Source organism: Hibiscus syriacus, unplaced genomic scaffold (genome assembly GCF_006381635.1).
Source record: "Hibiscus syriacus cultivar Baekdansim isolate YM2019G1 unplaced genomic scaffold, ASM638163v2 tig00111273_pilon, whole genome shotgun sequence".
In the NCBI taxonomy this organism is placed as follows: Eukaryota; Viridiplantae; Streptophyta; class Magnoliopsida; order Malvales; family Malvaceae; genus Hibiscus; species Hibiscus syriacus.
Window position 1 is genome coordinate 2,763,037 of NW_024063040.1, and position 19,876 is coordinate 2,782,912.

General features: G+C 36.5%; 1 pseudogene; it reads right to left on the reverse strand.

Moving 5' to 3' along the window:
• Positions 1-1,688: 1,688 nt before the first annotated feature.
• LOC120157678 lies at positions 1,689-9,001 on the reverse strand (annotated as a pseudogene).
• Positions 9,002-19,876: the final 10,875 nt, after the last annotated feature.

Here is a 19,876-nt window from a genome sequence, read left to right on the forward strand (position 1 = left end):
TGAGAGAATATTATTTCTTTGTTCAAACTGTAAAAGATGGTTCTATTTCAAATTATAGAAAGCGAACTATAAATTCTGTTTAATCATTTACTCGTATGTTGTTGTACAAATGATCGTAAACTATCACCTCATCTATTTCTAAAATTCTAATCGTCTCCAGATTTCAATCCCAGAAAAGTAAACTATCACCTCGTCAATTTTCGAAGATCTAATCACCTCCAAATTTCAATCCCGGAAAGATATAAATTTCTGGAGACCAAGATGATCACATGCAGTGATGGTCCATTTCAAATTACTTTTTAAGATGAATATAGACACCGACAAAGGATGCGAGGTCGTAGAATAGAACCCAAAATCCCGACATACAAGCATTGTAATGAGAAAAAGGCATATGCAAATTATCAACACTTGAAGAAGATGCAGAACAAAGTGCATGTAAACCTCAAATATCCTTCGATAAGTCCTAATTTAATCTATAAAAAAAAAACTCAAGACTGTGAAATGGTATATGTGACTGAATACGGATATTATATGATTAACATAAGAACAGTATACTGCAAATGTATGTAAACAAATTAATATAATAATATAAGCACTTCATCGGAGGTTAGAACAAAATCCAAATCACTGTGGGTTTCGACAGTACAAATTTAATTAGGTACATTATATGCGCAAATTAATTAGACAAGTCACACGCCTACAATCAAAATAATATCATGATTTTAGTTAAATGTTTAATTTGAATGAACAAAACTAATAAAATGTAACAATCGCAAATGTATTTCGATCTGTATTGTCGTTATTATGATTAATTTCATTCCTTCAAATAGAACATTATGCTACATAGGCTATTCATGAATGTTGAATATAAAATCGTAAAGGTCGGATTTAAATCATTATAAGTCCAATATATTTACTTCGCTATTTGATACGTGGATTATTGAATCACATAAATCATTTGTTTTTGGCTTCACAAATGATAAAATCCCTCCATAATGATAAAACGAGATGAAAGGTATAACACAAAATCTTAAAATACGTAGTTTAGGAAGGTTGATACGTTAGACACTCACCTGACTTGAAAAAATATATCATGGTTGTATATCCAGTCCAGATTTGGGTGGCAGTGGGATTGTAGCACCTCACTGGAGGTGTCAAACGGGTTAAAAAAATAACGCTGCGTTCGATCGAAGAAAATTTTGGCTTTGGGAATCAATCGCACTGTAGGTGCGTTGACACCAAAAGGCACCACTGTTAGAACCAAATCGAATATAAAAAATAATCAAATTAATTGATAGGTTAAAATCCTATAATATATATTTGGTTGTGACCTTCCAATAAGATATAACTTAAGGATAAAAATAAATACAAAATTATCTATTTCTTGAAGACCATTACCTCTTTATGTAGAGGATTTAAGAATAAATTATTGTCTATATTTATAACTCTCCTAATCAAATTATAAATACAACTTTAATAATATCTACACTTCTATTTTCATTACACTTCTAATATCTTATTACTTTATATCATAATTAGTCACTTAATTTATGTCATATTTTTTAACAACAATAATTATGAATTTTAATCGAACAACAACCACTTTCAGCATTCAAACCGGAATTTGCTACAACCGAGCAAAAGAGACATTTTATTCAATTTAAGCTTCAAAAGTAGTGAATCTAACATCCTTAAGCTCGTAAGGGAGGTGGGCGTTGTTCTACAATAGCCCGTGTTATATATAAAGCTTAAATCTGGCAGTATACATAAGATTTACTAGGGTAAAGAGAGGCAGAATTTACAAGGAATGCATGTCATGTGCTGCACTAAGACTACGGTGGCTCGGATTTTAAAGCTGCACCGGATGATGCATGGCTCCCGTTCTCAAGGTAAAGACTATTTGCAACCATAGAATCACTAACCAACCCAACCTCAAGATCATCGAAGTTGAGTGCCACTCTGGTCCTCCGAGTACTACAAGCATCAAAGTCAATGCTGGCATATCATTAATTTAATCCATCACAAGGATTTCTATACACGAAAAGAATTGGTAACTCAAAGAGAGAAAAATACCCGTTCAAGTGATTGTTGATAGCGGTTAAGTCTTTTGACGGGCTCTGAAAGGCACGGGTACTCTCTCCAAGACAAGCATAATGGCTTCTCGAGCTATGCGATATTAGAGCATCCATCTGTAGATTAAAACAAAATAAGGAACAGGGTTCAATTTTTTTTCACAAGATTAATAAAACTTAAATCTTTGGAGATTAAAGGGTCTTTCTTTTTCATTTTTCCCTATTTGTATTGGCCCTTCCTAGAGTGCTTGTATTTTCAAAGAAACAGTTTAGTTGTAGTAGTTGTCAAATACACTTTTTCCATTTTGTCCAATAGAAGATGTTCAAATCTTAAATTTACTATGCTAGTTTTCTAGTAAATCAAAATTTGATCACTCAAGTCAACCCAAAGGTAAAAAAATAAAGTAAAATAAGAACCTTGGATGCTCGCAATGGAGACACATATACGTTATGCTTTGCAGATACTTTCATTGGTGACATATCAGGGAGACTTGGAAAAGAAGTGACTTTAGGTGATCCAGGGCATGGACCTAACTAGTCAGTTAAGAGAGGATAAGCAAATTAGAACGTCTTGCATAGGCAACAAGGACGGTATATCATTATACCCTCTTCTGTAAAATAATGGAAAAGAAACCGAAAGGTTTACCATCATTACTATTGTTGGTTTCAGGGACCTGGGTCGTTCTTCTTGTTGTTCTGGCAGGACCAAGTTCTTCAACCAAATGTTTTACAGTAGGAATGAATTTCGTATTGTAAAATACGATAATACTAACACGATCCTGCCCAGTTCTCTGTTTGGATCATTAAAATGGCCAAAAGAAATCACTCAAAAAGCAAGCAGCGCAGAAAATAGAGGTGAGACATCATACCCCATTCTGTTGCGTTGATGACCTGTCAACAAATACACTGCCGTAAACTTCGGGCTTGCATTGTGGTTGCTTCTTATAGTTGCAAATAATTTCTTTAAAAGAAAGCTCCAACTGAGAAATCTGCAGGCCATTCATTCAGGGAGTAAGGATAAGAAGTGCAGATAAAGTTAACAGCATCTAAAAGATTTCATAAGAACGAACCTTGGCTACTGCATAGAAACAACAAAGGATGATCTGGTCAATGTGACGATTAAAGAATAGAGATGTCCATTGGCTAAGTATTTGTTGAAAAATATCATATACTTTCTCCCTAATCTCTTGAGACAGTTGTAGCTTTTCAACCATACCATTAATCCTGACAGCAGCCAACTTATTAATCTGGGCAGTGCAAAAGCAAGCAGCATGTTAGCAACTCAGCAGAATGATAACAACTGAATCTAAATCAATGGTAAAAGTCAGTGCACGCTGGCAATTTCCTAAAGCACATGTATCAAGGGATAATTACATTTAAAATGAGTACAAACTGCCATACTTTTTGCGACAGTATAAACAACCAGAAGGCACACCACAGTTATGCAGAATTTAAGCAAATAGATGGAACTTGAAAGCCTAATTTATCTCTTTTTTGATACCTTGCTAAAAAATATATTTATTCCCGTTTCAGCACATGTTTCTCCTCCACCACCTGGGTTAGGGCGTGTTGGGCTACAAAACAAGAACCCGAAAATAAAATGAGGTAAGCAATTGCAAATAGTTTAGGTTTTCTACTTCCCTTTAAACTTGCACCAAACAACATACCTGGCAAATGCAGATTGCAAAGGAACCTTCCGAAGGTTGCTGAATCCTAAGAGACAATCCTTCACTGGTGATTTAAACGAATTCCGTTCAAACAATACACTCCTGTAGTCTGTGCATAATCTCTTTGGAGACCTGACGTCCACATTTTGACCTGAAAAAAGCAACAAAACATGACTATGTAAATTAAGTTCAGAATAGAATCAAATTTAACACTTACAAGAAAGAATAACTGTAATCAAATCCTATTAACACAATCGACTACAGTAGGCAAGAAATTTGGCATACCACTTGAAAAGTTTTCAGTATCTGAATATAAGTGGTAAAACTAAAAGCTAGTAAGCTACTAATGATTCATACCTAAGATTGAGCTGCCAAAACTATTTGGCAATGTTTCTTGCTTATGCAAAGAAGGCATTGTTTTAATACCTCCGGAAAAGTTGATTTGCATTGCAATTGCATCCAAAGATGGCATTGGTTCTGCCAATAAGCCATGACGATTTATTTCAGTAGATAGAGCAGGCCTGGCAACTATCAAAGTATTGTACAGTGAGGAGCCTTTATCCCACACCATGCTCTCCAAAAGCCTCTCCTCCAGTGAATTTAGATGCCGCCTCAGTTCTCTTGGCAGAGACTTCTCATGTCTAATGAAACTCTCTATCACCTTGCTTAGATCAAAGGCTGTAATACCAGTTCTATCTAGAACTGTAGGAAACAACATGGTGGCAGTCATATGTGTTGCTAGCACTAGTTCAGCAGAACAAGCAAGCATACATCTGTGAAATCTCTCATTAGTTAACAACGAGGTCAGATTAGGTGCATGTAATATTTGGGCCTCTGCCATACACATAGCTTCCAGAACCCTATAGTATAACTTAAGTGCTTCCAGCCTTCGTTGTTCCATCCATATATTATCCATCAGGTTTGCACTTTGAAGGCTTCCGGTTACACTAACTTCATGATTACTGGGAAATATTGCCTCCAATATTATACGAGTCCTCCGTATCACATCATTGGTAACATCCTTGTCACATGCTGATAAAAAACGCTGCAACTCTGCAGAGGGTCTTGAAGGAAGTGGAGAAACAAAAGTACGAAGCCATTTGGCAGTTGTCATTGCACTGCTGACAGGCGTAGCTGCCATCTTTCCATTAGTTGGCCCAAGGACACCATTTGCACGAGATGCACGATACCGATGAGGAGACAATGGGCTTGAGATTGTCTTTGATGGTGAATCCATTGAATCAAATTTTCTCTATGCAAAACAAATAAAAATGTTAGATGAAGTGACTGCTCCATTGGGCATAAAAAACGAACAAAGGAGATATGAAAACGTACCTTGATGCCAATGATATTCTCATCCCCTCCTGACAAGCTCCCAAAACCAAGTAAACTACCTTCGTCGCTTATGAACAGCTTCTCATCCAGATTACCACGATTACAAATTGCATCATCATAATCCTTTTCCAAAATACTCAAATTGGATGAAAAAGATTGTTCCTCCAGTAAACCTTCAAAATAGATCAAGCCATCTGCAGCAAAGAAGACCAGATAATTAGAAGCATAAGCAAATGAAAGCATGCTGCCCAAATTACATCCATTACTTTTGTAACAAACCTGTATTAATATTTTCCAGTGTTTCAGTTTTGCAATCAGACGCTGGACATGGCTTTTTTTTCAATATACCTTCTATTAGATTATTGGCCATCTTCATTGTTGTCCTCAAATCATCCTCTGAAGCATCATACATGTTGCAAAGTGATGCAAGCAAGTTCACATCTTTGTCATCTTTCTTAACTAAAAGATCAAATGACAAAGAAATCACAATAGGGAATGACAACTTTATCCCCAACAAGAAAAGAAAATAGAAAAACGCACAGGCAGATGTACAAGGTGGTTAGGGTGGGCATGTAATTTTGTAGAATTCGAATTTTCTTCTTAAAACTCGAAGTTTTTTCTCTTATTATATACGTGTTCCCACCCTGAAATTTTATCGTGCCCACCCTGAAATTTTATAATATCTATTTAGATATAAAAATTTTATATTATTAATATACGTGTGCCCACCCTCAAAAAATTTTCTAGATCTGCCACCGGAAACACGTAAAAGGATAAGTGCTAAACACCAGTGAAGAATAAAAAAATGTGTTCACTTTATCAATAAGAAGCATAGATCTAAACTTTTTACAGCCACAAAAGAGCATATAATTACCAAAGCACGTAGAGTCACTGATCTTGAAGTTTCTGAAGCGAATAGGAACATGTATAATCAGAATAGCCTGTAAGAAATCACAATATAACAAAGGAAACATTAACCTTCATAATTGTTATGTGCTATAGTAAATGTTGTTTTCAACATTTGCATTCTGTCTGTTTAATAGTTAAAAGTTATATTGATCCTATCTATTCCTAGGAAACACGGACGCAGAAATGCAATATAAGTACAGCATGATATAGATGCAGTGATATGAATTTCTAAGAATTTAGGACATGATACAATAGGATATGGCAATAAAATCATTTTTACACAATAATATACGATAGGAATGTAAAATTGATATTTTTCAATTAAACATTATAATACATATAGCTTTTCACCTTTTTAAAATATATATATATAGATATATAATTTAAAAACTTGAATCTTAAAAAAAACCGCTAGAACCAAATTGCTTCTTATTAACTCCAGAATGGTTTGACCATGTCATTTCTTTAAAATGTGTCTGGCATGCATTTCAACTCGTCAGACAAGTGCCCAACACTTGTACAATACACTAACAGAAGCTTCCGTGCTACATTCAGAACAACGCATTCCATGATAAGAAAAAGATGGCATGTTATTCCATTGGAAAACCGTGTCTGCCTTCCTACAATCAACTATTAAGAAAGCCACAGAAATGAGTAACTAACCAGTACAGAAACAAAACCATTTGCGCAAGTCACTAGATCTTTGAAGCGACTGAACGCATGAACACGGAGTGCCAAAAACAGTAACCACCCAAATCGTTGGCACAGAGATAAGTAATCCGGAGCACCCGTAGCACTTTGCTGAATATTTGCATCACTAGACAAGAAGAGTTCCCAAAATGCACGCTTGTACGACCTTTGTACCAATAATAACAAGATGCACACATTAAGTACTTTACAAATAAAAGCACGCAGAAAATTAGGTTTTGAGGACACAGCCTCACAGAAAAATAACATCATACACACTGTACAGATTCCATGTAATATATTACTGACATAAAATCTGCAATCTGTCTAAATGAGAATGTCGTTCATATCAAGCAATTTTTCCCACCTATTGCACCTTCAGAATTATTCTCTCAAGTAGGGTGTTTTGAACAGTAACATGGGAAAGACGTACGGAGTAGAGCCAGAGGACGTCTTCAAGAAGACACATGAACTTCGGGGTGTCTTCTGCATAACTTGAGTGACGCAGAGGAAGATGGCCATGCAGGAATCTTTCGGACATGCATGCAGTTAGGGAGAAGACGCAGTGTGTCCGGGCGTCTTCCAATGTACATTGTAGCAATCACACTACTTGAGAAAATAATCCCACCCATTCCCTAGTGCTAATTTTTTTCCATCACATCATCAGGGCAATTTCGCCTTCATATCATTATCTTAAATTTCACCTCATTATTTATCTGACTAAATTGCAATCAAACCATGCCATAAATAAGTTGCAGGACCAGTGATTCATATAATTAGGTTATATGTCTGTGGTATGAGTGTCTGCATGTATGCATGCATGTATATATTTTAAGTTGTAAACATCGTCGATATGTCCATCTTATATGGTGCACAACCTCCCTGTGTGGGGAAAAAACACTTAATGAAAACACCAAAATATTTTCCTGCCCTTGTCAATTTCAGACAAGGATCAAGGCAATATAAGGAAGCACACTGCGAAATCTAGACACTTACAGAACATAAACTGATGGCTGAAAAACATTTAAAAGAGTAAGCCATCAACTTTAGCACATCATTGTTATTTTAAGAAAAAGAAAGAAGCATTAGAGCCATCACAAAGCTATACACACAAGCATACTCTAATCTAGAACAGGATATAAAAGAAAGGGCACCTACTTGCATATAAGGCTCAAATGCACAAAATCAGCCTGCATCTCCTTTGCCTAATTGATTAATGTGACATAAGTAGTTAGTAAAATAGATGTCACATTACCACAAAATCACTATTTTAGGGGAAAATGAAAAGCAAATTTAACCATAAATCTATATTCTGTCACTACCTGAAGTCTACTCTCCCAATATTCACCGTACATGTTTATCAAAACAGGAGCAGCTTTTCCCATAAGTTGCGGCAACTCTTTAAAGAAGTTCACAATACTGCAAGATAGAAAAAGAAGCTTGGTACCGTTACAACAGACACTGATCACAAAAGCACTCATAAGCATACAAAATTAATAGCATCATACTTTAGCTTTGTAGCTCTCAATATCTGGCAGAATGTAAACCCTTTACATCAGATTCTTGTTCTGCATTTCCTCCACTCTTTTCACTAAGCCGCTTCAGCGAATATAAGACAAACGCAAACCAAAACCTCTCTGCTTGTTCAAGCTAAATCCATAAATAAATGCAAGTAAGCTTATTTCATCCGAAATTAATTGTCTTTAGTAATTTCTTTAAAAAAAGTTTAAAAATATCTACCGTCATCCCAACTGCCGAAACATTAGATGGAACGAGATGTTCTGTTTGTTTGAATAGCATCATAGCTTCTGAGCAAGTTTTCTCATCCAAAGATAACCCATTCTGCAAATCATGGAAATATATCATTAAAACTACACATCACTGCCAAAAGAGGAGCATATTTGAACTCATATTACTACCTTGCACAAATCAGTGAATCTAGCTTCAATAGCATCGCAATCCATGCTGTTGGCAGTTGAAACTGAAGGCTTAATGTCTCCCATATTTCTTTGAAATAACCCTAGCAGCTGATTTCAAAATTAACAAATTTCGATAATTAAAGATTCCGATTCCTAAAAAGTTTTATCTATAAACTCATAATCAGCAAAAGAATATAAGAAAACTTTTTGCTATTATAACAAAAAATCAGACGAAAAAGCAAGTTTCTTTATGCTTCTGAAAATTTCGAAGTACCATTCAAGAATGAAATGGAACTTACAAATTTTGGGCTTGAAATTTGATTAGGATCTAAGATCTACGGAGCCAGTGAAGAAGAAAATCCGAGTTCAAATACTCCTAAAAAACACAACAACTTTTAAAGGATCGAAAACAAGGGGAGGGGGAAGGAAGAAAGCAAAAAATGTATATTTTTGGTTAAGAACAAGCCGAAGAACCCTGAAATTCTACCTGTTTTCCCCTTGGATGTAATTTATCTCTCTAATTTTGGGCCTCTTTTATGGAAACCCTAATCAAGGAAGGATCTTTTTCTCTTTACGCGGGAAAATTAACCAACGTTGCATCAAGATAACATGCACATGGCAATGACATGCATGAGTAGCCAATTATAATTTGGCACGTCATGATGTTGGGTTGGACTTTTGCCGCCAAAATTGTTCAACGCCTCCCGTGACGAAGATTCCTGCTTTTGAATAGAGTTTGATGTTCGCCGTTACGGCAATGTTAACGGAGTCTCCTTTGGGCTCAGGTCGGGCGGAGCCGTTTAATCCCTGGGATTATATCGTTGGGTCTTGGCAATTGGGCTCGTTAATTAATAAGATTATGATTTAATTTTTTTCGTAAAAGATTATGATTTGATTTAAACGGGAGGGTGTTTGTTAATATTTCATTTGATTTAATTTGATTACTCCTTTATTTTATTCTCTTAAGTTTTTTTTCGTATTTTGTTCTTGATTATTAAAAAATTAAATTAATAATTATTTAAAATTAAATGTTTTTCCGTTAATATTAAGCTAATTCCTTTATATTAGCATTGAATCAACGTATTTATAAAATAGAGTCATAGGACTTTTGCTCCGCATATTCTAATTCTCTTCTTCATGTTGAAAAGTCAAGTGGCACTACCACTTGCCAAACTTTCGGTGGAAAATTAAGAAAAAAAATATTAAATTTGTCAAATTTAGGGGGCATCGAATGCACAGTTGAAATTGTTGATTTTTTTTGCAATGGGATAATTAATTTTAGTCATTGTAATTTAAGGTATTTATAAATTAGTCCTTAAGCTTCAACTATAAATACCCTAGCTCATTTAGCTTCAAATCCATTCCAAAGCATTCTAGCTTTCTTCCAATACTAGAGAATTTAGAGAGTTTCTTGAGAGTTGTTTTCTCCTTGATAGATCGAGAGAAGTTGTAATTCCTATTTTCTCATAATAAAATTCTTTTACCGTTGCCCGTGGTTTTTACCCTATATTATTTAGGGGATTTTCACGTAAATTTTGTGTCTCTTTTATCTTCATTTTTATTTTCTCAAATTATCAGTTGCGATTTTACTCTATCCGATAGTTGTCTTCCGCAACAATTGGTATCAGAGCCAAATTTGAGTGTGTAATATCTGTTTATTGTCTTTGTGGTTGCCACAAAAAGGTGGATCCTCTAATATAAGAAAGTAAGAAGGTATTACCCATTCTTTGAAGGTTCCAGAGAACTATTCACGATAGTAAAATAGTGGGAGCTATCCGTAATAGAAGCTATGGCAACGAAATTTGATATTGAAAAATTTAATGGAAGAAAGTTCTCATTGTGGAAATTGAAGATGAAGGGTATCCTGAGGAAAGACGGTTGTCAAGAAGCGATCAGTGAAAGGTCGGTAGATTTCAAAGATGACAACAAATGGTCGAAATGGACGGGAATGATATGGCAAACTTTTATCTAGCATTAGCAGATAAAGTATTGTGAAACATCGAGGAGAATAAGACAACTAAGGAGATATGGGACCATCTCACCAAATTGTATGAGGCCGCATCGCTGCACAATAAAATTTTCCTTAAGAGAAAATTGTACACTCTCCGTATGCCAGAATATACTTCAATGATGGAGCACTTAAACACGCTGAACACTTTATTTTCTCAGCTTACATCCTTAAGATGTACAATAGGAGAACAAGAACGTACTGAACTTCTACTTCAAAGTCTACTTGATTCGTATGATCAACTCATCATCAACTTGACAAATAATAATGTCACCAGTCTAGTCTTCGATGACGTTGCAGCTATTGTTCTACAAGAAGAAAATCGGCGCATGAACAAGGAAGACAGACAAGTAAATCTGCAACAAGCAGAAGCGTTGACAACGATGAGAGGGAGATCAACAGAACGTAGCCAAAGCAGCAGTCATAAACATAGTAGATCGAAGTCGAGAAGCAATAAGAATTTAAAGTACTACAACTGTGAAAAGAAGGGTCACTTGAAGAATGATTGTTGGAGTCTAAATAAAAACTCCAATCCACAAGACAATACCGCAAACACTTCAGATGATGGAGATGCTCTATGCTGTGAAGCATTAACCACCGTGGAAGGCAGAAAAAGATTTGCAGATATATGACTCATTGATTTGGGAGCAACATATCACATGACCTCAAGAAGAGAATGGTTTCATCATTATGAACCTGTCTCAGGAGGATATGTGTATAGTTGTAATGATCATGCCTTAGAGATCATTGGCGTGGGAACCATCAAATTGAAGATGTATGATGGAACAATTAAAGTTGTTCGAGATGTGCGGCATATGAAAGGCCTGAAGAAAAATTTATTATCCTACGGATTATTGGATAATAATGCAAGCAAGATTGAAACACAGAAAGGAATCATGAAGGTGTTCAGTGGAGCGCTTGTGGTGCTGAAAGGCGAAAAGATAGCAGCAAACTTGTATATGCTGAAGGGAGAGACTTTACTAGAAGCAGAAGCCTTTGTTGCCTCATGTAGTTCAAATTTTTTTATTATTTTGAGTCGTGTCGGGTCGAGTTTCTAATTCATATATTGAATAAAAATAGTTTTTGGTATATTTTTTTGGTAACTAATTAACATACTCCGATTGGAATGTATCGAAATATTGCTCTATCTTTTGGTAACTTATTAACATATTTTAATTGCGATGATTTTAACTTATAATGTTTATTAGCATGATTTTTATAATTTATTAAAATGAATAATCAATCAATAAAATGAAAATTTAATATTTTTTAAATTTTTTATAATATATTACTACATGTAAGTTGTAAAATAAACTAAAATAAAGTAAAAAAAAATAAGAAGGGCAATTCTGTCATTTTACATTACTGAAATCAAATTCATCTGACATGTCTGCGAACCAAACAGAATATGGAATTGGATTCCAATTTCATTTCCTGCCAACCAAACAGAATATGGAATTGGATTCCAATTCCTACAAATTCCAATTCCTTCACAGATTCCAATTCCCTCATAAACATTCCAACGAACCAAACGTCACCTTAGGGTATTTACAAATTAGTCCTTAAGCTTCAACTATAAATACCCTTGCTCATTTAGCTTCAAATTCATCCCAAAGCATTCTAGCTTTCTTCCAATACTAGAGAATTTAAAGAGTTTCTTGAGAGTTGTTTTCTCCTTGATAGATCGAGAGAAGTTGTAATTCCTATTTTCTCATAATAAAATTCTTTTACCGTTGCCCGTGATTTTTACCCTATATTATTTAGGGGATTTTCACGTAAATTTTGTGTCTCTTTTATCTTCATTTTTATTTTCTCAAATTATCAGTTGCGATTTTACTCTATCTGATAGTCGTCTTCCGCAATAATTGGTATCAGAGAATTATCATTGTTTTCTCCTTGGTAGATCGAGAGAAATTGTAATTCATATTTTCTCATAGTGAAATTCTTTTACCGTTACCTGTGGTTTTTACCCTATATTATTTAGGGGTTTTTCACGTAAATTTTGTGTCTCTTTTATTTTTATTTTCACAAATTATCAGTTGCGATTTTACTCTATCCGATAGTCGTCTTCCGCAACACTTCGTTACATTAGGTCTTGAGAGAGATGGATCCCAAGGCGCCGGCCTTGTCGGCGACCCCACCCTTCCCGATCCTAGAGAGACTGGGATCCCCTTCACTGACGGAGGGCACTGAGCGGCCAAAAAAGTGCGTAGCGATGAGCTGCCTGAGGTCATTCACGTTGCATCTGCGTTGACTCCCGAGTTAGTTGCGGGTGACATTAATATGGATGATCAAACATATACTACCTTGGGTACTGAGTCTACAAACCAATTGGAGGGGCATCATTTATCCTTTGCGACGTCCTTATGGGCGGACAGATGGGGGAGAAAGCGATTAAATTTTGTTTTGACGAGACTGATGTGGAAGTTCTTGAGAGCGATATTCAAGTAGATAGGAGTGGTGCTTACCTAATGGTTTGGTTCTCGGATAGGGTGCACGAAACGATCAACTTTAACATGCACAAAACTCTCATTGTTCGTCTTCTAGATCGTACCATCGGATATATAGCGCTATGAAACAAGATCAAAGTGCTATGGCAACCACATGGTTCTTTTCAACTAATCGATTTAGACAATAACTACTTTCTTGTTCGGCTAGAGAATGAGAGTGACTATATGAGGCCATTGACAGAGGAGCCGTGGGTGATTTTCGGGAGTTACCTCATTGTGAAACCTTGGAACCGCATGTTCTCCATTGCGGATGCTTTTCCATCTCAAATGATTGTTTGGCTCCGACTTGCAGGCTTACCGTATCGTTACTACTGCAAGTCCTTGTTTCGCTTGATAGCCTCTAAAATTGGCAAGATTATCAAGATATATTACTGTCATAACCATTTTTTTGAAAAAATAATTAAATATTATTTTAAAAACGATTATAACTTTTATTTGGAAAATTTGGTGATTTGGAATTGATTGGAATTAAATTGAAAAAGGAGTCGTCATCGACTTTTGAGTTAGGTAGGTCGAATACCTAAAAAAATGTCTTTTAAAACAATTTTAATGAAAATCATTTTTTAAGACGAAAATTGACCTGCATTTACCAAAGATTCGTATTAAAAGGATCCAGGAGTCGGTTACGTGTGGAGAAGATTAGCACCCCCACAACGCCCCAAAATTGGTATTGTGTCGCTTACACGTTGTCGTAGTGGTGGAAATTTTGAATCGAATATAAAGTTAAATTGTGATCCATTTATTAAAATTTAATTAATTTGCTTTGAATTAACTATTTAAAGAAAATCCTTTAACTCGATAAAAAAATCTTGAAATTTGCAATTCTCCGTCGGAAAAGCTATTTCAACCATTTTTCATTATTAAAGAATATTCTATCATCGAATATGTAAAAGATGCATATCGAATATAAATTGCAAATTGACAGTTGCGAAAAATAAAATACATAACTTGCATTGTTAAGTGTAAAATAAAAATGAATTAACAAACTAAAATTGATTTATTTCAAGTTCCATTTAGTTCGAACGTCGTATTAGATTGTACCACTTCGATTAAGTGATACTTTCTACGCCCGTTCTACAAATACATTCTTGAAATTACTGAAATACTATTAATATTTAAGGAAATATATAATAGCAACAAATACGATGTAAAATAATGTATTTGCAACATAAAATAATAACATTTACAACATGTACATACATGGGGATTAAAATGATTTAGAGCGTAAATTACCACTAAAAATCAGAAATTAACCAATACACATATCAACAACAAATAGGGACTAAAATAGACTAAGCTAAAAGTTAGCAATCACAATAAGAATTTATCTGAAAATAAATAACAAATACATATAGTGACTAAACTAAAATATATATAAATATCATGACCAAATTAGATAATTCACGCAAATGGAAAAATACAAAGCAATAAGGACTAAAATATAAACAATGAAAATATAGATACCCATAATAAAATATCATGATATTTCATTAATGACTACAACAAGATGTTACAAACCAGGAGGCACCTACACTATGATTTCCTCAAATATTGAAAAACACGCGTATGAGATTCCAGGGCTACGAGGAATAAAGTTGATATTATCCCTTAAAACCCAGAACACATGGGTAAGTTTACAAAGTAAGAAGGACTAAAATGGTTATTAGACCCTCAGGTAAAAACACGTAGAACCCCATCCTTACAGAACGACGTCGTTCGGTCGACTAAATATATATCCCATTTAAGGGTTTGAGAAACCCTATTTTTCATTTTGCCACCCTTTCAGCCGCTCACCTCACTTTCATTTCCCTTCACTCTTGCTTCCTCGTCGAGGGAGAATGAAAGCTACGACCATCGTACAACGGTGACGACAACTAGGGAAACTGAACGCCAAAACACCAAACCCAAAACAGATTTAAAGTAAATGGGAGGTTTACCTTTGGAGATAGGGTTCTACGATCTGATGAACGATGGGTAACTAGCAGGGTAAGGTTATTTTCTATCCCTGTTTTTTTTTCTCCCCAATGCCCTCTGTTTTTTTTCACACTCTCTCTATTTTTTCTGGTTATCCCGAATCTTCTCTTCCTTTTTTTCCTAATCCAAATGTCCTCTTTTATCTGATTGCATGCCTCTGATTGATGATGTTGCCGAGGAAATAGGATAATGATATCTTATTTCCATTGATGGACTAAATAGGATTTGTTTGGATTTTTTTCTGATTTTTATTTGTGCTCTTGTAAATTGGTTGGGCTTTAAGGCTTGCACAAAATATATAAAATGTAAATTAAATAATAATAATAAAAAAATTAAAATAAAATTAAATAAAATAGATTTGAATAAAAATGGGTGTCTATAATTACAATACCTCGGTCGGAGGAGAGGTAAATTTGCTAGGATGGAAGCAGCGATAGACCTCAAGAAACCTTCGCTACCATGGATAGGTATTGATGGCTTTGTCCAAAGAATTGAATATGAAGGCTTAGAAAATATTTGCATCATCTGTGGAGTCTACGGCCATTCAAAGGAAGCTTGTACTTCTAAACAACAAGTCGATGAGGTGAATAATACTAATTTCGCTGCTAAAGAAACCCACGACCATCAACCCTCAAACAATAATGATGACCTTTTTGGCCCCTGGATGGTTGCCCCGTCTAGGAAATGAAGAGCACGAAAACCTAATAAAGAAACTCAGGTCGGTGCTACTGCACCAAACCCTACTCGTATAAATAGGTTTAATATCCTAGAGCGAGAAGGGTTGGATATTAATGGGGCACCAGCTAATCCTGAGCATGGATTGCATGAGATGGCAGAGAGCCATTCCACGAAATTTACTAGGCATACTTCAGGTGGGATAGATAGGGTTAAGGGCAAGAAGTAGATCAAGCTGGATGTTAGGTTACAACAGTCGGTGTAGATTAACTGCCAGAGGTTCAACAGCAGGTAAACGACATAAATAATGGTATGGCCTCTCAGTAGGTAACAGCCGGTAATACCGAGATTACTCACCCGTCGTCTTTAATGGATATCTCAAACTTTGCGAGCAACCCATCGAAGTTCTCTATCACGGCACCTAGTATTCGTGATGGCCATCACATGGCTGTGTCATTTATTGAGGAACAGCAAGGCCAGAACGACTCGGGTCGAGGTAAAAATGGCCAATTATGCTTGGGCACGAATAAGGGTAGTCGTGAAACGGAACTAAAAAGCCTTCGAATTAAAAATCAGCTGTATTACAAACCCTCACATCTTTCGCTTCTCATCGATTGGGTTCAGTCGGTGATTTCCAAAGCAGATGCAACAACTTTTCATGGGCAAAATTTGAAGGGTTATAGTCGAGATCATTATTCGGTTATGGACTTATAGGAAAATGTGATCACTGCTTGCGAGGAAGTGTAGGCTGCTGAAGGCTTTGGTCAGTAGTTTTATATTTCTTTCATCTATTTCCCTAATGTTTAGTTGCCTCTTTCGGAACAGTCAGGGTGTGGCTAGTCCCTCTTATTTACAACACTTCAGGAATTTTATGATGTTCTATAAGCCTTCGATTGTCGGCCTTCTAGAAACAAGAGTGAGTAGCCGTAAAGCAGATGAAGTCATTAAAAAAATAGGTTTTCCTAATTCTTTCCACATTGAAGCTCAAGGCTTTAGTGGTGGGATCTGGCTTTTGTGACAGGCGGATATTCGGACTTTTATTATCTCTATATCAAGACAGTTCATCATCTTTGCAATTGAATATGATACTTTACTTATTATTGTATTTATAACTGTAGTTTATGGCAGCCCACATGTCTCCAGTCGAAAGGATTTATGGCCTCCATTGGCTTCTCTAAATCCTGGTATTAATTGCTCGCGGATACTCGGGGTTGATTTTAATGCTTTACTGAATGCGGAGGAAATGATTAGAAGGGCTATCGGACAATCTAGTGTAAGTAAAGGTTTCACGGATTTTATGTTTGATAATAGTTTGATTGATGTTGGTTTTCGTGGTCCATCATTTACTTAGACGAGAGTTTCGCTTCGCCAACAGTAAGACCGTTGTTTATTTAATGAGAATTGGATTTCTGTTTTTCTCAACTCACATGTTCTTTATTTGGAGCGCCTTGGTTCTGATCATCGACCCATTTTGTTCCACACAAGTGCACCACCCTCACCGAACAAACATCATTCTTTCTATTTTTTATTTGCTTGGCAAGAGCATTCCAATTTTGATACTGTGCTTCGAAATTCTTAGGATGATAACGCATATATTCAAACTAATCTTAGTTCTCTACACTCCTCTTTGGTGGAGTGGAATTCTAATGTCTTTGGGGAGATTGGTAATCATAAAAGGAAATCACTCGTTCGTCTTCGAGGAGTTGATTGTGTCCTTGCCAATAGTGACTCCCCTTTACTCCAAAAGTTTGAGCAGAAACTTAAAGTTGATTTAGAGATAATCCTTAAGTAAGAGGAGAGCTTGTGATTTCAAAAATCTTGGAGTAGCTGGTTGATTTATGACGATCATAATACAACATATTTTCACTCTTGTGCCAAGTATATTTTCTCTCGAACTTGATGATGGGTCATGAAGCTCTGATCAAGCTGCACTGCAGTTAATTTTTACAAGGGGTTGTTTACTAGCTCCGACTTTATTGACCAATCATACCCGATCATAGGTCATTTTCCTCAGATCCCTCATACTTCTTGCCTTACCCTTTCTGAGATAGTTACGGATATCGAGATTCGACAAACAATTTTTGCGATGGATGTTGGGAAATAAAACGAAAAACGAGTAATTTACCTATAACCAGATTAGTGAGAATGCGAAATAAAAGCGGAAAAATAATACCCGAAATTGATAACGGAGTTCAGCCAATTTTGCCTACGTCTCCGGACTGCTGCTGATCTTTTACTAAAGAGAGAAAATTTACAGGTTTTCCAAAACACTCACAACTCACAAGAAAGCTCTCTAGTATTGGGAGAAAGAACTTATTTGGGATAGTTTTGAAGCTAAATGGGTTAGGGTATTTATAGTTGAAGCTTAAGGTTTAATATTTAAAAATACCCTAAAGTGTAGGGACTAAAATGCAATTCTCCCATGCAAAAAGTTCAACCAAAATGGCTGCCTAATTGTTGAACATTTGTAGCTGTCCCATTTGCATCCATTTTTTACAATTTAGCCAACCATTTAGTAGCCCATGTGTTGCCATTTTCTTTGACTTTCAACAATGTCAGCTTGAATATTCAACAATCTCCTACTTGAAGACTGATTTTAATCTATCTTCACGCCTCGATCAATGCAGCAGTATTTCTAGTTTTGTTATTCTAGCATGCCAACTGAAGCTAAACACAACTTCAGTTTGTCTGTAGTCACCGCCCTGTAAACCCACTTGTTATTGGGTAGTTTCTCCGTTGTTGCCTTGTCCCTCAACGTCTTGGCTCCCTTTAACTATTGTCCACTAGTCTTTAAAGGATTGTTCCTCACTTGAACATCCTCAGCAAGCCCCTACTTCGACCCTTCTCTTAAAATGGTCTCTAAAGCCATGTTCTGAACATGCTCAGCAAACTACTTGGACACAGAAAACTCTTCTTGCACTTGGCTTCTACACGTCTTAGCAGAAATGAACCTTACTGAGCCAACTCTCAATGCTTCTTCGATCTTGGGTTCATCTCCTATTCTCTGGACAACTCGATCCTGGGCTCATCCATCACCTTGGATGACTCGGCTCCCCTCAGGTAATTTTGTAACACTTCTGGCATCTTAAGTCTGCACCCCCTCGTTTGCTCGATCTTACCCTCGGCTTAGCATCTTTGACACTCGAACTTATACCAAGACTGCACACATCTTCCCCAGATCCATCATCTGGTTCATCATTGAGTGGACTTTCTCTGCCACCCGAGTAACAACATTCATCATCCTTCGACTTGCCTTCATCATGGAATCTCTTGCCGCTACACTCGGCTTTCGGCTTTGTTTTGGAAGTCTTGTTCTTCTTAACTCCAAATTCTTTGATAGACTCAGCGGTTGTCAAGGCTTTGGATAACTCCTTGACTTCCCTTCGCTCCAACACTTTCTTTGCCTACGGCTTTAATCCGAACATAAAGGTGAATAACCCATATTCTTCGGTCAAACTTGGGACTTTGAGCATGAGTCTTCTGAATCGGCTCACATACTCCTTAAGTATCCCTTTATGCCTGAGACGCCTCAACTTGGACCACGTCTCCATCCTGGCATTTTGTGAGCGGACTTGCTCACTCTGCACCCTCGACTTTACGGCTTTATCTCTTGCTATCGCATCGGGTCCCTTCTTGTACTCGACTGCTTTGACACCTGCAGTGTCATCACGTTGTAATCATGGGCTGACTACTTGAGAACTTGTAGTCGCACCATGCCTACCCCTTGATTCGGCTACTTTGGAATATGTAGCTTCACCAAGTCTTGCTCCTAAGGTTGATTGCTTGGACACTCGCAACCACATCGGGCTTTCTTCTGGGTTCGGCTGTCTCAACACCAACAACCTTGCCTCGACTTTTTCCTTGCTTGGCCGCATTGATCCTATCAATCGGACCAAGTCTTTTCCCTGGCTTGGTAGCTTTAACACTTGCAACCACACCAATTCCTGCTACTTCTCCTACTCCCATCATCATCATGATGGTTGTAAGGTGACGCTTCTCGGGACATCCTCTAATCAAATGAGGACCATCACAGAAGTAGCCTTAAGCTTTTCTTTGCTCATCTTCTTCTTCGCCCCGGACTTAGCCTTGTCATTCTTTCCCGATGGCTTTCCTTGGCTAC